A 12,848-nucleotide genomic window follows, 5' to 3' on the forward strand; every position below is an offset into this window, starting at 1 on the left:
TCCTAGCAGAATACAGAGATTTCAAAGTCATAAAACAGATGCAATAATAATGACCTGTACTTGGGGTACAATCCTGTTTTAGGGGACCACATGTTGAAATAATATCTTGACAAAAATGCTTACTTATGAAAAAGCAAGTTTTAGGGGACTTGTCAAAGAAAACGTCAGACAATTTCCGCTATGGAAGTAAAGTATAGAAAACTAACATGAATGTCACTCAAATTATTTGTCACACCACGAAGTATCAATACATAATGAAATTGGGAATATGTACTTCTTCAGATAAAAATATGGATCAAGCCTGAAACTAACATAATATTGTACTCAACTATATTTCAATTTAAAAATAAGGATGAAAAATAGAGTACTGCCCTAATGTAACCTTTATTATGTAATCTTGTCAATTAAATCACAGATTAGTCTACTGATGGAATTCACTTAGGAGTGGTTATTACACAACTGACCGGAGGAAGGATGAAAAATTTAGTAACTTGAGCCTAAGCTAAGAGGTCATCATAAGGCCCCAAAATGTATATTAGTTGCAATTTAAATACAGTTATATTGATTAAATAGTCAGGAAAGTTGGGGCTCATCCTTCTGACTCAAAGTGTGGAAAAAGAAATCTGATTCTAATTCTCTTTATATTAAGTATGGGCGTGCTTTGTACTTTGCAGAGGTGGCTCGTTGGTCTAGGGGTATGATTCTCGCTTCGGGTGCGAGAGGTCCCGGGTTCAAATCCCGGACGAGCCCACCTCCTTTTCGACCAGTTGGAATAAGGAATCAGAAACAGTATTTTCTCTAATACTATTGCCAAAAACATGGGCTTTCATTACATTGACAGCAGGATTGCCTTCGGAGAAGCTGGGTGCTTAATTCCAGATCTCCTTGACTGGGAGGTATCAGGAGTGTTGATGCGAGTTTGCTGGCGCCGGCCCAGTTCCAGTTCTCCAGTGGATCCCTTCCCGAAAGTCAAGAAGGAAGGCCTTGGGCATCTAGTCTGTGCGTACGTGTGTACGTGCATACGTACGTGCGTGTGCGCACTTGACTGAGTAGGGCGGGGAAGCGTGAATTATGGTCAACCTGTACCTTCCTTCGTCTCGTAGAGACGTGAATATTCATTTCCACTGCTACGTCCAATTTGAGTGATCATTTTCGGAATCGCAGCATTTACTGCTACCGCACTGACTAAAGTAAGTCACCCCAGCTGCTGCTGCCGTGGCTCCCACTGTAATCGACCGTTTACATTTAATCCCACTGTAATCTGCCTCTTTCTTTTCCTGCGTTGCGCCACGGACCTGCATTCCCTGGTCAAAGTTCATTCACTTTTTCACTCAACGAATCGATATTCAGTGAATACTGCGTGTCAGCCTCGGCTGGATGCCAGGAATGCGATGGAGGACCAGGAATTAAAAATTATAATAAAAGGTTTTGTTTCAATGGAATTTAATATCACAAGTAACTAAATGTTTACAATTATCATGCGTCCTGTGAAGAAGTGTAGAATTCTCACAGAAGCACATAGCACCAAAGCCTACCTGTAGATTCCGGGGAATATTGCCGGCCAGAGTTTTTCCCCCCGGAGAGAAAAACAACGAGGAGCAATCGCTAATACTGGAAGTTCAAGGTCTTCCCCACCCCAAACGTGGAAACTTACCAGTAGCCTTATCCTTGGCCCCAAGAAAAGCTCTCACTTTGGAATTGTTGAAAACGCTCAGGTGAACTGATTAGTATGGAAATTTGGAAGATGAAAAATAGATGGAGAGGAAGGTATTAATCCAGTTACTTTGCTCATGCTAGCTAAATTATTTCCTCAGAATAACTGTGTGGTTATGTGGCCCAAACTGAAAGTGGACACACACACATACACACACGCACACACACACCACCGCAGTTTCTTCCTTGCTTTATGACACCACAGAGGCTTACCTGGCCCTGCTCATCTTGGTGTTCTGAAATAGTATGGATCTTTTTACCTTTCCTTGATCAGCTTTGGGAACCCATTAAGTATGAAGACACAGGTCCTTATTCAGAAGTGGTGTGTAATATACTGTCTCTTTGTATATACAAATATAAATTTATAATTTATTTGTAATTTAACTTTATAATTTGGAGTAGATGGTGTCATTCATTAAGCTTGAGATTCAAAAAGGATTTCCTCCAACTCCTGTCCTTTAAGAATTTTCTCAGAATTCAAGAAGTCAGTTTTATGCCATCTAAGCAGATTGAATGAATGATCCTTCTTCAAGGGATTTTACTATCCCAAGAAGGATGAGTTAAACGTATTGTCTGATAGTAAATGGCACAGGCAGATCACTTAATCATATAGCCCACAATCTATAAACTGGACTCATAATCTCATTTTCAGTTATTTGTAGGGCCTAATTATATCTATAGATCAGGAACCAAAGATCACTAGACATCTAAAGTTAATGTCTAATATGAAAGACAGAGATAAAAGTGAACTAAAAAAAATAGAGGAAAATATAATGCAGAGAGGAGAAAACATCTCAGGAAAGTTATTATAACTATTCTTGTTTTTTAAAGAGAATGCTGGGTAACTCTTAAGTACAGATGTCTCTTAAAATTGAAGTTGTGAGAGTAGGTATGTAAAACGTAATGGAGTAATTGGAATAAAATGTAAAAGACATCCTCAAGAATGTGGAGTAAAAATATAAAGGCAACTCCAGCAGTCATGCTCCTTGGTATATACCCAAATGAGTTGAAAACTTATGTCCACAAAAAAACCTGCACATGAATATTTATAGCAGCTTTATTGATAACTGTCAATACTTGGAAACAACCAAAATGTCCTTCAGTAAATGAATGGATAAACAAACCGTGGTACATCGTACAATGGACTATTATTCAGTAATAAGAAGAAATTAGCTATCAAGCCACAAAAGGACATGAAGGAAGCTTAAAAGCATATTACTAAGTGAAAGAAGCCAATTTGAAAGGCTCCATATTGTATGATTCCAACTATACGACATTCTGGAACAAGTAAAAGTATAGAAACAAAATGTCAGGAGTTCTCAGGGTTATGGGGGCTGTAGGGATGAAGACATGGAGCACAGGGCAGCGTAACTATTCTGTACGATGCAGTAATGATGGGTACGTGTCATTATACATTTGTCAAAATGCATAGACTGTCTAAAGGGAAGAGTAAACCCTAACATGAATCATGTTAATAATAATATATTAATATTGGTTCATCAGTTGTAACAAATGTACCAAAATAATATAAGATGTAAATAATAGGAGAAGCTGTGAGGGATGGGAGGAGGTATGTGTGAACTCTGTACTTTTTTTTTTTTGAACTCTGTACTTTTGAATTAATTTTTCTGTAAACCTAAAACTACCAAAAAAAAATAGAGTCATACACACACTAACAAACGTAGTAAGGTAGATAGCTAGTGGGAAGCAGCCGCGTGGCACAGGGATATTAGCTCGGTGCTTTGTGACAGCCTGGAGGGGTGGGATAGGGAGAGTGGGAGGGAGGGAGACGCAAGAGGGAGGACATATGGGAACATATGTATATATATAACTGATTCACTTTGTTATACAGCAGAAACTAACACACCATTGTAAAGCAATTGTACCCCAATAAAGAGGTTAAAAAAATAGAGTCTATTTAAAAAGTATAAACGGAATGTAACTAGGAGAGAATAATAATTTTTTAAAAAAATAAAAAGTAGAGGAGACATCCTGAAGGTTTAAAATCCAAGAATAAGAAACTCCAGAAAAAAGGTAAAGCAAGAAAATAGAGAACACATAAGTGAGAAAATTAGAAACAAAAAATTCAAGCTAATTTCTCAAACTGAAATACATGATTTTCCAAATTTAATGATGTAATGGAGGTCCCAGAACAGTGAATGAAAATAGAAACATACAAAGGCATAACTTTCAGACATTTCAGAGCATTGAGGACAAAGAAATCATCCTGAAAGAGAAAAACTAATTGCAAATGAAGCATAGTAATTAGAATGACTTTGTAATTCTCAAAAGCAATACTGGAAGCTAGAAGAAAGAAAATATTCCCCAGCCTAGCATTCCATACCCAACCAAGTATTCAATCAAGTGTTAGAGAAACTTGAAAGATATTCTCCAATACCCAAATATTTGAAAGTCTTATCTCCAATAAACTCTTTCTCAGGAAGCTACTTACTTGGGAAATGGGGTCTCCGAGGGAAGAAAGTATGCAGATGATGGTGAAGGAAGACCTCAGGATGAAAAGCGTATAGCAAGTATAAAAAACACCCAATTTCTTTTGTCAAAAATTTATGGTTATTTGTGGTAATTTGAGAAAAAAATCTAATGTTCAGGAAACAAAATATCATGAGAGATCAGTGAATGATATTTGCCAATCATAATATATGAACAGTGATACTAATTCAATACACATTATGATATAATTATATTTGGAAGAAACTTTGATAGGAAGAGTATCTGTATCTGTATATGGTGGTGTTTAGGGTGAAAAAAGAGAAGTGAATCTTCTTTTTGTATAAGGGGTAATCAATAGAAAATACTAAACTTAAAAAATCAAAAAGTAGAAATAAAAGCATCAGTATTAATTAGAATACAATTTTGTCTTTGTAACAAAGACTCCAATGAACAGTAGCTTAAAGGAAGCAGAAGTTTACTGATCTCTCATGTAATAGTTTGAAGGTATAATCAAGAGCAGGGTGATACTTTGGCTCCAGGATGTTGGTTCCATTCTTCTGTCTCATGGATCCCTCCTTTCTATGGGTTGCTGGGTCCAATCTCTTTATATTTCAGGACACCTTCATTCCTATGTTGTTGCCTTTTCCAGCAAGCAGATGCAGTAGGAAGAGAGAAGTGAATGGTACTTCCTTCCTCTTCTGGACATAACCTGGAAGTTTTACATCCACTTTCTCTCTAATGTCCTAGTTTAGAAATTGGCCACATGACCATACATCAAGGAAAGCTGTGCATTGTAATCTTCCTGTGAGTGGCTATGAACTCTACTAAATTTCCATTTCTTGGAAGGAAAGCACAAATATTGATGGCAACTAGCCATCTCTGCCATAGCATGATATTTGGAGACATGTTGGTAAAAACAGAAACAACACAAACAAAAAGCCAAATGGCTGAAAATCTTTGCCTCTACCAAAGAGGGAGAGGAACACTTTTTTACATACACATATTTCTGAATTACTTGATATTTTTAAACATGTGTGGTTAACTTTGGTTTTAAATTTTTAATTAAAAAAATAAGCTTTAGGGTCTTCCCTGGTGGCGCAGTGGTTAGGAGTCTGCCTGCCGATGCAGGGGACGCAGGTTCGTGCCCCGGTCCGGGAGGATCCCACATGCTGCGGAGCAGCTGGGCCCGTGAGCCATGGCCGCTGAGCCTGCGCGTCCGGAGCCTGTGCTCTGCAATGGGGGAGACCACGGCAGTGAGGGGCCCTCGTATCGCAAAAAAAAAAAAAATAGCTTTAAACTGAGAACCAGTTATGGATAAAAAAATTTATCCAGGTTAAAATGAAAAAGGTCGAGAGCACACCGTGAAGGAAATAGGCTTGTCAGAAGAGACAGGAAATAGATTCTTCTTGATACAAAATCATAAATTGGACTAAGCATGGAAAACAAGGTGGAGGGAAGTGGGTTAAATTGAGGTTGAAGATCCAGGCAGGACAATGCAACAAACACTAAAATATAAGGACTTTTCCAGGTTAAGAAAGACACTAATTCTTTGGGACAAGCAAAGGGTGGTCTTCACTCAAGAAGATGTTAGAGCAACCTAAGGTAGTGTCCCCACGCTTAGAGTGTGAAAATGCCACAGGGATCCGTTCCTACAGGATTTCCCCTGTGTTTCCTGTTGTTCATCCTGTTGTGGTTGATTTGCTTGGGCTTCAAAAGAAAAATCTTCATGACCACCTTCCATTCTCAGATTTAGTGATGTTTCCTGATCAGCCACTCACGTGCTTCAACGCTCCAGCCACAGTGATTTCCAACAGTTTTCTAGATACTACTCACCTTTGATCACGTGCTTTCCTCAGTCTGGGACAACCTCATTTTTTGCACCTCTAGAAAATTTGCTCTTCAAGACTCACCTTCGATATTACCTTCTTTTGTCAGGCATTTATGATTCATTATGATTAGTCAGAATTAGTCCCTACTCCTCGTTCCTTCATGTGCATTTTATTCATTCCATGAAACAAACCAATCAAAAACCAAAAAAAAAAGCAGCTAAAATAGCTTTTTTCACCCTTTTCCAGAATCATTTTCTCACTAGAAGTGAGTCTCAACATTTTTAGCATCTCATCCTTTGGAATATAGAATGAAAGTTGGGAAACATTTCCCCCAGAAAGCCACTCAATAACACGTAGGAATTTGGAAGGAAAACAGAATTCATGGTTCCTCAGATGCGGATGACCCGGGAGGAGAGCCCCACGAAGTTAAAGAATCTTCTCTATGCAATGTCACCCGAAAGTATTGTAGAAGCGGCAATAACACGGAATAGAAATTGAGCCCTATTCAGATCCGTCGTCTAATTTTCCAGACTGTCTTATTAACCACGAATTAGGAGTCCACATTCGCCAGCTCCCCTGACAGCGACTCCAGTGGAACCGGCTTTGGGAACCTCTGCCCCTGCGGACAGCCGGCCGCGCTCTCGGGCCGCGAGCCCAGGCTCCCCTGACGAAGGACGGTGACAGCAAACTGGTTCAGCCCAGGTTGGCCGCGTCACGCCCACCGCCTGCCAGGACTTGACGCTGAGGCGCCTCCTGCCGGGGACCAGGCAGCCCGAGAAAGGGGAGTGAAAGCCCAGGCAGATGTGTTTCTACCACGTCTCAACCAATTTTACGACTCCTGGGAAAGCTAAGCCCGTTTTTTGCCCCCGTCGCAGCTTTTCCATCCCAGTTCTTTGTCCATTTGTGTGGAAGCTAGCCACCTCCACGTCTCCCAGACGTCTCTAAGCCGTCTCCTAAGCGGCTTTCTCTCCGGGATAGCCAGCGAGTTCCCTAGTATAAACTCTGAAATAAGGAACGCCAAGTGGTCACCGTAAGTGGACGAGGTGGCCGAGTGGTTAAGGCGATGGATTGCTAATCCATTGTGCTTTGCACGCGTGGGTTCGAATCCCACCCTCGTCGGCTTGACTCTTTGTTAAGGAGAAAAAAAACCCATCTGTCCAGGTCTGAACTTTGAGTCCACCTAGGAGAAACCTGTCCTTCCTTCCTTATTCCCAACATGTTATATGTGTGAATTTTCCCATTGATGGTTCCCAGTGATAGCTGATTGGCTTCTGATATTTGATAAAGTTTCTTTATGTAGGTGGAGGAGGAGAAGAAAGTGAAAGACAGATGAAGCTGGTAGAAACTGGAGTCTGATCTCTCTAGTCCCTCATTTTAGAAGTCATTACTACAATTAGCATTAAAATAAATTCATCAAAAAGATATTCAACAGGACAAACACACCAAGGTAGAATTTCAATTACTTAGATTCTCAAGAACAAATCTACTGACCAAGATTGAAGAAATGTATAGCACTGAAGAGATGAGTACATGAGTTTTTTAAACATTAAGAAATTCAGAGGTAAGTTAGTTTCAAGTGACAACCACACAAACCTCTTTCCAAGAGTCCACAGGCAGGATGCAGCTTAAGGATGGAACCAAGAACCTGTTGCTGAAGATTGATTGGGTTGGACATTCCCAGACTGTACCCCTGAGGACTTGAAAATGAAGATGTCCCATGTAAGGGTCACATGGAAAGGAGAAGCATGGTTTAGAGAGATTCAGAGGAACACAGTGTCCCAGGATTTGGTAGGGGAGATGGTCGGAAAGTCTGGGAAGAGTGACTTGTAGGACCCTATCTGAGCCCAACTTTAAATGAATTGAAGGTTGAATCAATAGGAAACAATAAAGCAATATTTTACCCCATTCTGAGATTAATATTTGTTCTTTTGGATAATAGATGCTACATACATGCTCTTCACTCTACCACATTGCCACTAAAGTACCCCAAACTGAAAGAAAGGGTGTCCTCTTTCCCTGAGGTACACAAATTTAATGCTCTTAGCCTGCTAGGAAGTGACATCCTTGACTATACAAAGGGTGGGACTTTCATAAGCCACCAAGTGGACACCAGACAAATTTTCCTGGGAGCACTTCGCAGGTTCTAATGCATTTCCACTGATGAACTAGAGTTCTTGTTCCTTACTTGTAGGCTTTTCATAACTAATTTTAAGAAAGTATATTGCAAATTTTCCTTTTCCTATTTAAGTTGACCAAAGAATTGAGTTTTTGCTTTTATTTTAAAAAACAGCTTTATTAAAGTATAATTGGCATATGATGAACTGCATATATTTAAAGAGTACATTTTAATGAATTTTGACATATGTATACACATGAAACCATGATCCCAATCAAGATAGTGAACTTATCTATCAGCCCTAAAATCTCATTGTCCCTTTTTTTTTTGCGGTACACGGGCCTCTCACTGTTGCGGCCTCTCCTGTTGCGGCTCCGGATGTGCAGGCTTAACAGCCATGGCTCACGGGCCCAGCCGCTCCGCGGCATGTGGTATCTTCCCGGACCAGGGCACAAACCCGTGTCCCCTGCATTGGCAGGCGGACTCTCAACCACTGCGCCATTGTCCCCTTCTGTAATTCTTTTCACCTGCCCCCTCTGTCCCCAATCCCCACAGGACAACTGATCTGCATTTTGTCACTATAGATTAACTCGCTTTTTCTAAAGTTTTGTATAAATATAGTTCAGTATGTACTTTACTTTGATTGACTCCTTTCATTCAGCCTAATTATTCTGAGATTTATCCATTTTATGTGTGTGGTGGACAGACCCCTCCCATGAGCCCCACATCTAGGTGTTTGGGCTTTTGTCTATGTCCTCCCCTTGAGTGTGAGTTGGATCTGGGACTTACTTTAACTGACAGAATATGGCAAAGATGATTGGATCATTCCTGTGATTATACTGAGCTGTATAAGACTCATTCTTGCTAGCTGATTCACTCTAGAGAGTATCCTTGCTGGCTTCATGATGTAAATGGTCAAGGAGGGAAAGCCTACTTGGCAAGGAGCTTCAGGCGCCTCTAGGAAGTGCAGGTAGCCCCTGAGAACTGAAAGATACTTCCGGCTAACAACCGGCAAGAAGTCTGTGCCCTCAGTCCTAAAGCTGCAAGGAAATAAATTCTGCCAACAAACTGAGGGGGCTTGGAAGCAGATTCTTCCCTAGCCAATTGAAGGGCCGCAGAATACGCCACCCCAAAATATGCCTCTTTGGCATAAGGATTATTTTGAGCTGATTCTTTTTTTTATTTTTATTTTTTTAATTTTTTTTGCCTTCAGTGGGCCGACATATTTATTCACTAAGGTCATTTTTGGAATTACCTATTTCACCTTACCTGTATCCGAAGTGACTATAAAAGTACAGCTTTGAACCACACTGCATTTCTCATTGGCACTTCTGTTCCTGCAGCTCTAGAAACTTTGCTGCCTCCCTCCCCCGCCTCCTCCGGGGCTGTGTGCAAGCTCTGTTTGTTCTCGCTTTTGTAAAACCTGAGCCTTATGACTTGTCCCCCTCCCCTTCCCTTAACAATGAAATAAAAAGCCCGAGCTGATTATTTTTGAGAAGAAAACAAACACAGGAGATGCACTAAAAAACAGTAGACTTTACCCTTTTAAAAGGGAACTTTACATTTATAAGGGAAGTCTCCACTTGTAAGGGTGAATCCCTACCAGGAAGAGAAACTTTTATCAATGGAGAAAGTACCTGACTTAAATGTGCGTAAGAACATTACCCTTGCTCACTGTGTTTTTCCTGATAACCTCCTGTAACTGACGTCCCCAACCACCACCATCTTTCTTTTGTCTTTAGCTTTAGATGGCACTTAATGTAGTGGCTCGGGGCATTTCAGGGAGTTGTACTCAGTTTTCCTGGATATCTCCCATGTATATACAAGGTAAACATGTAGGGGAGCCAAATTTGCCAGCCCAAGTGCATCCCTTTGGCATGAGGATTCATTTAGGCTGATTATTTTTAAGAAACAAGACTCCAGGAGTTTTCCTTGTTGCCTCGTCCTTAACTGCCTAAAAGAATTTAGATAAAAGGCCTGTTCCAGACTAGAGCTATCACCAGAGGTATCTACAAAAAAATCTGGGCTAGTTGTGGCAGTGGGAAACTTGGCAGGGCATAGAGATCAGAGCTCACTCTATTTCCCATTGTCTCTGCCTGGCCTAGCGAACATTTGTTTACCAACCATATGTTTTCCCACCTCCATGTTAACTGCCTCCCTCCCCGCTGAAGTGCCAAGCCACTACCCCAACATCCTCTTTTGTCTTTAGCTGAGAATGGTATTTAAGATGAGGATTTTGACCATTTTGTCAAGTTACTCAGTTTTCCTGGGTCTCTCCCACATATACATGTTATTAAAGTTTGGTTTGATCTTCTCTTGTTAAGCTGTCTCAAGTCCATTTAATCCTTAGACCAGCCAGAATGTTACTGGCTGGAGCCGGAACAGAACTGATATTTGGCTGCTCATCGCTCAAAAGTCAATGTTCAAGACACAAGCATTGGTGGAAAAAGAAAGATGCTTTATTTAGGAAGCCAGCAACCTGGGGAGATGGAAGACTTGCCTCGCAAAAAAACCATCTCCAAGTCGCCAGTTAGAGGAAAAGCGTTCTATGGGGAAAAACTGGAAAGTTTCAGGGGTGGACTTCCTTTCTGATTTAGATGACTCTTTCTCTTTCCCATTCTCTCTTCTCCTCCCTTTCCCTCCCTCTCTCTCTCTCTCTGTCTCTCTCCCCTAAATAAAACAAATGAGACAATCCAGGGCAACAGTTTTGTGGAAAGAAATGAGTATCAGACAGTACTAGACAATGCAAAAACAAAATCCTGTACAGATTCGAAGCCAACACATTTTGCTTACCAGTAGAATGCACAACAAACAATCCCTGTGTTGTATTAAAATTAATTTATTTGATATGCATCATATGGACAACTTTTAAGAGCATGCCAGTAGAATTTTAGAATTTGTCATTAAGTCACATATTGTTTGGAGCAGGAAACATATCAAGACAAAGCTCCTTGGTACAAAACACTGTCAAGGCCTGAACACAGGAAGCTGTCAATTGTGGAAAAGGAAAGGTATAAATTGTCTGTTTTTCATTTCCTATCTTGACATCTATAAAAAGTTGTTCTAAAACAACAACAACAGAAAAACACAGGTCTTTCCACTCTCCAGGACAAATCAACAAATACTTAAGTTTACAAGCTAGGTGTTGAAAATGTGCTAGGTTACAGTGTGATAGTTACTGCTCTTGGGGAGATGGAGATGTTCAGAAAAGAAGCCACACGCACCCCCTAAAAAATATATGGTGGGAAAGTAAAAACACAAAACAAGTACAAATAAAAAAGCTGTGGGAGTTTAGAGAAAAACAATCTATCAGATCAAAGGAATCAAGAACGGGCATTAAAGAATAAAACTGAGGCAAGAAAAGAGTGTAGAGGCCGCAGGCATGGAAATGGGAACTTCTCTCTGAGGAAAGAAGAACTTGTTTAATTGGGTATAAAACATTCATTCCGGATAGAAATGAATTTTTAGTGAGCTCGAAAATTGTACATAATGTTGAGTAATGGTTTGAAATTCAGATTAAGGGGATGGAAGATCTTTTGAAGAACTTTGAGCAGAGGAGTTACATTTCAAACTGAGTTTTGAAGTACACTTCTTTAGCTGTGTCAGAAAGATTACAAGATGATGTGACTAGAGGTGAAGAAACCAGAAGCTATTCAAACACGGAAGGGCCCCAGATGCTGGGCCATGTTCCTTCCATTAGCCTCTGAAGTAAGAGGTGGCCTATATGTGACACAGCATTTCCTCTACAGTACTATGTACCACGAATGGCTGAAGGAATGAGTGAAAAGAAAAAGAATGTGCAGGAATAATCTACAAGATCTGGCAAGCCCTCGGAGGTGGGGATATCTCTTTAACTGGTGAAGGAATTCTCAAACCTGTAAATATATGTTAAGAGAACATGCAAGGACACATGGAGAAGGAACATGGAGAGAACATGAGCTGAGATGGAAGAAAGAACACACATTTTAGAGTCAAAAAAATTTGCTTTCCAGTACTGGCTTTGCCACTTACCAGCCATGTGACTTGAATTAATTTTCCCCTGAGCCTCAGCTTCACGTCTAAAAAGGGGGTAATGATATATGTTCATGAATAAATTAAATTAGATTAAATAAAACAATGTAATTCGATTTTTATCTTTCTGTGGTACACAGCACTGAATAGACAGTGGCGATTATTACTGTGAGGTCCTTTTGATGGTATTTTGAAGAGGATCTCAGGCCACGTGGTTCCAAGTGCAGACTTAAAGGCGTTTAGGCTGGAGGTAAGTTTGGCAGTAATTCGTCCCTTCATTGGTTGGACTAGAGAGAATACTCCATCTACTATGGCCAGAGAGGAGATTATGGGCAGTGAAACAGTGATTGAAATTTCGGAAGGCAAGGGAGTTTGAGAAAATCGGAGCAGGTGAAGAAAAAAGACTAGTCAAATGCGAACACAACTGTCTCCACTCAGAAGTCCACAGGGTCCTACCGCTGGATGAGCAGCGAATGGCATCGACAGCACCGCCCTCTAGTGCTGGGTCCCTCTAACTGCAGGGGTGAAATGGGAGCCTTGGCCCGTGTGGAGAAGTCCTTAGACACCAGTGTTTCTCTACTGGGAGAAATGTTAATTCAGAAAACAGTACTTTGAGGGGAGGGAGATTTGTCATTTCCTGTTAACCGCTACCCCTGAAACCAACCAGGCTGCGTGTCTTTCCTGACAGAATGGCGCTAAGTTTGAAATTCGGAGAGGGCAGACTATCT

The 12,848-nt window shown here is 40.6% G+C and overlaps 2 non-coding genes across 2 annotated transcripts; both read left to right on the forward strand.

The window, feature by feature from the left end:
• The first annotated feature begins 678 nt into the window (after window positions 1-678).
• On the forward strand, window positions 679-750 carry TRNAP-CGG (transfer RNA proline (anticodon CGG)). The gene has a single exon. It is a non-coding gene; the product is annotated as a tRNA-Pro (tRNA).
• Window positions 751-7,030: 6,280 nt separating this feature from the next.
• Window positions 7,031-7,112, forward strand: TRNAS-GCU (transfer RNA serine (anticodon GCU)). Its single transcript has one exon. It is a non-coding gene; the product is annotated as a tRNA-Ser (tRNA).
• The last annotated feature ends 5,736 nt before the right edge of the window (window positions 7,113-12,848 follow it).

The sequence above is a fragment of the Neophocaena asiaeorientalis genome, unplaced genomic scaffold, assembly GCF_003031525.2.
Source record: "Neophocaena asiaeorientalis asiaeorientalis breed wild unplaced genomic scaffold, Neophocaena_asiaeorientalis_V1.1 scaffold165, whole genome shotgun sequence".
NCBI lineage: Eukaryota > Metazoa > Chordata > Mammalia > Artiodactyla > Phocoenidae > Neophocaena > Neophocaena asiaeorientalis.